Source organism: Neopsephotus bourkii, unplaced genomic scaffold (assembly GCF_033783945.1).
Source record: "Neopsephotus bourkii isolate Nb327-2 ecotype Australia unplaced genomic scaffold, CSIRO-AGI_Nbou_v1 NB_234, whole genome shotgun sequence".
Lineage (NCBI taxonomy): Eukaryota > Metazoa > Chordata > Aves > Psittaciformes > Psittacidae > Neopsephotus > Neopsephotus bourkii.
Genome location: NW_026900744.1, coordinates 17,039,558 through 17,043,696, shown reverse-complemented (window position 1 = coordinate 17,043,696; position 4,139 = coordinate 17,039,558).

Below are 4,139 nucleotides of genomic sequence, written 5' to 3'. Positions count from 1 at the left end.
GGAGACAGGGAGTGTAAGATCAGCTCCTGCAATGCAAATTTGTATTGCTGCACCGTTCCCTTGCCAGCCTTCCTGCTCAGGTGAAGGGGTGACGTCTTAGTGCTGCTTGTCAGTTGTACTGCAAATAAACGCTGTCTAATTTGTAGTGACATTTAAAAGCAATTAAGGAAGTTTAAATGTTAAATGTATGCTTTTGTCTTGACAGTTAAACACAGTTTGGAGAAAAGAATCCCAAATATTTAATTCTAAAAATTACAATCTAATTATAAAAGTAAGCTCGACACTACTATTAAAAGATTTTTAATCTCCTGTGTAACTGCTTCAGCTTCATGCTTGAGGGTGCGGTGCTCTATTAAAATACTAATACATGTAGTTTCTTATTGTAACTCTCCTACTCAGCATTGTCTGGGGAGCAGTTAGAGTGCGTGTTTCCTAATCTGCTTCAGGCAAAATCGCCCAAGGTAGCTCAAATCACCTATACAAGCTAACCCTGTTGATTCTCCCCTGAAGCAGATGAGGGAGTGATGATGCAGAACTTCTCAGTGGGCAGAAACTTGGTGCTAGTGACTTCATGGGCTGGTACTGAGTGGCAGTTGGAGGGTGTAATATCTCAGGCTGGATCCAGACAGAGGGGTCTGTCGCTACCCTTCCCTTTGGGCAGGTCCAGGAGAGAGGAGCAAGCCCTGCCTGGCCTGTCTGCTCCTTAGATGCCAGCAAACCTGCTGTCAACTGATAAGGTCACTTTGACTGAGTTATTGTGTGTCGTGCTTGCTTTTCATGCTTGCCTGGGACACTCCTGCATGGTTTACACATTGTCCAAAGCCCAGATCCCATCCATCTGATCCCAGTACTAAGGATCTGGCCCTTTTGACCACATACTGAGGCCCCCCTTTGCCACTTTCTAGCCATGGTGAAAGATTTCTTGTGACATCTTTCCACTGAACAATGATCTCATGGCACTTCATTTTGCTTAAAGATAGCACCACAAGAAAGGCATGGAGAGTGCAGACAGTAGGTTGCATTGACCGCCACACTAACCTGATGGAACGCAGCAAAGCCTGGCAAGATGGAGAAGACCCTGGGCACATAAGTGCTCCTCAGCTCACCACCCTGTCCTTCCCCAGGCTCTGTCTCATCTCTGCTGATTCTGCTAGTTCAGATTCTTCCACCGTTCCCATTTCACAATATCCAGGAACTTCTGTTTAGAGGTAAGTCACGGCATTGTACCTGTTCTCTCACTACTGCATAGCAGGGAGAAATAAAGAGTTGGGGGTGGCACCTATTCAGGTCAAGAGTTTCCATCCAAGAGCCTGGGCTTGATAGCTGACCTCAGTATCACCCTGACTGAAATTATTTCTGTAACTTTAGCTTAATGTTTCCATTGGCACATGGTTTTATTTTATATAGATATCTCCTGTAAAGAGACACTTCACATGCTTCGCTGGGTCTAAGTGGTGTTCTTGACCCAGGAATTTTTGTACTGTATAAATCTCATTTCAGCCTGTTGCCAGGATCACACACCTCTTTGAATAGGAAGAGCTGTGCCGCATCTGGTGACAGTGTGTATGTTAATTTAAAGCTTTCTCCTTCTGAGCACACAGATTTTCCTGGAGCAGATAGAATTATTTAACAGCCTCTCTGGCTTCCTTCCCACAACAGCCCCAGATTTTGAGACAGCACTTTGACTGCTCTTCCCCAGTCAGACCTTGTTCTCCAGCCTGACACAGTACTTGTTTCCATGACCTACAGGTTTCTATAAGCAGCTCCAACTCCATCAGCTCTTTTTCTTGGTCTTCCCTGGGTCCACTGTCTCCTTGGCAAGGGGTATTGGAGTTCTTCTGCCTGTCAGCTTGGGAAGATGATGTCTCCTCATAACTACCCTGTCTCCTCCTAGTCCCCCTGCCATCCAAGTTCCCCAGCTCTATGACTTGTCCATAACCTAAGCCACTCTGCCACTCTAGCTCTTAGTGTTTCTATAGCTGTAGTCAAGTACATGGCACTTAAATATTAATGAGCTAATTAATAATGAAAACCATAATTGTACTTGGGTTTAAAATTTTAATCTGATAAGGAGTTAGCAGAAACGTGGTGCATAACAATGAAACTGCACTATTAATATATATATATATCTTTCTCTCTAGCAATAGCATTGCACGAGAAAAGTATACTGTGTATGGATGTCTGTGAAGACGCTTGGAAGCTTGGAACATGAAGTCATAAAGCACTAGGTATGATTTTTTTATTTTTTCAAAGGGGTTTGAAAATGTCCTGTTAAAAAAGGTTTTCATTCTGAGGCTTCAGAACGGAGGAGGGGAGGGGAAAATTCCTGGAAAGAAACATATTTATTTTCCGCCTCAGACAGGCCAGTCTGCAAACACAGTGTTTGTTGCAGTCTTAAAGTAGCCAAAGATACTGCATTCCACTGTGTTTATAAAGTCAGAGCAAGCCAGTGTTATTAAAAATAGTGCTGTTAGGATGCGTGGTTCCAAACAAATCCAGGATGCTCTGCATAGGAAATAATACATCCAAGTGCAAGACAAAAAATTCCTCCCTGTATTCTGTCTGTCTCTGTGAGGGATTGCTTTCCAGTGCCACAGAAAGAAATCTTCTTTGGCTTAGGAAGAAGCCAGACATGTTGGGACATAGATACAGTGCATTTCTCAGCAAGCTGCCTCTTCCCCAGCAGCTTATCCAACTTCTGTGTTCCCACCATGCCCAGCAGTGAACCCCTTCCCTTGCAGCATAGAGGAGGATACCTGAGGGATGGAGTGCCACATAGCAGCCCACTTTCTCCACTAACTGTACTTTTCAGTGCCCTGGTAATGGAGATCTGGTGCACCCCTTTTCTGACTCAGCCTGTCACACCTGCTTCATTCATACCTCTCTCCTAGCGGTATGAAGTGGTTTGTGTAGGAGACCATCTTCCAGGTTGATATGCAAACGACTTCTCCTCCCTTTCCCACACTCAGATTGAAGAAAACAAATGTAGTATCTAGTCCTCAGCAGCAACTGGTGCAATAAAAGGCAAGATGCAGTTGAGGGACACCTGGATGGCTGGTGCTGGGGTGATGAGGAACTACAGGAGGAGCCATCAGGAATCTGAAAAAAAGGAGAGAGTGCTTTTCTATGGTTCAATGGGATGATTCCAGAAATAGGTGGAAGTAGAGTGTGCAAAAGGGACCGAAAATGATCAAGAATGGCAAGTGGCACAGAAATGATGGAGAAAGTGTGGATAGTGAGGAGCCATGGAGGAACGGAATGTATGGACTGGAATTAGGGAGCACTTGTGTTGCCTTTGTGCCCTGGGTGCTGTGCATGACAGGAACAGCCGTGCCTTGTCACCCTACTGCGCTGCGCCCTTCCTTGCTGTAATGTTTCCGAGAACGTTTCTGTGCTGTTCAGTGGTGACTCCTGCTGAGGCAGACTGGCGTTGCACCAGCTGCACGGTCGCTGGCAAGCGTCGAGTAATGCTGCTACATTAAATCGACACTGGAGCGTCATTTTTCATTAGGAATTGGTAAATATAGGAAAAAATGAATTGCTTGCAGTAGTATGGGCATAGATATACAAATTCTATTCTATTCTATGGCTAAACTTTAGAAGGAGGTAAATTGTTTAGGGCTGTAATATAGTCCCACTGCGTAGTAAAAGGGACTATACAGTATAACAATGGAGTATAATGCACTATAAATTGGAGTTCTACTTCTAAATTAACAAGTCAAATACCTCTGCATTTTGTCGTGTGTTGTTACAGGACTCTTTGGCACAGGCTCCTGTTCACACGGAGCGCTGCTGCGTGCGCTCAGAGCTGAGATTTGTACTGAGCAGCAAACGTGACTCCCCCCTTTGCTTGCCTGCCTCCGGCCCAAACTCTTCCCTCCTCCCCGCGCAGCACCGTACCCCCGGGAAGAAAAGGGTTAACCCTGCTCCCGCCCCATTGGCGGGCGGGAGGTGGTGCTCCTCCGCTGCTCCGATTGGAGGCTGTAGTCCGAGGGCGCTAGGAGCAGGCCTATGGGAGGGCGCGCCGCGTCCCGTCGGAGAGGGTAAGGCGGCCGGCTGATTGGTCTGAAGGCGGGCGGTCAGCGGAGCGCGGGAGGCGGGGCGGCCGCCCATTGGCTGAGGGGCGGAGGCAGGGTACC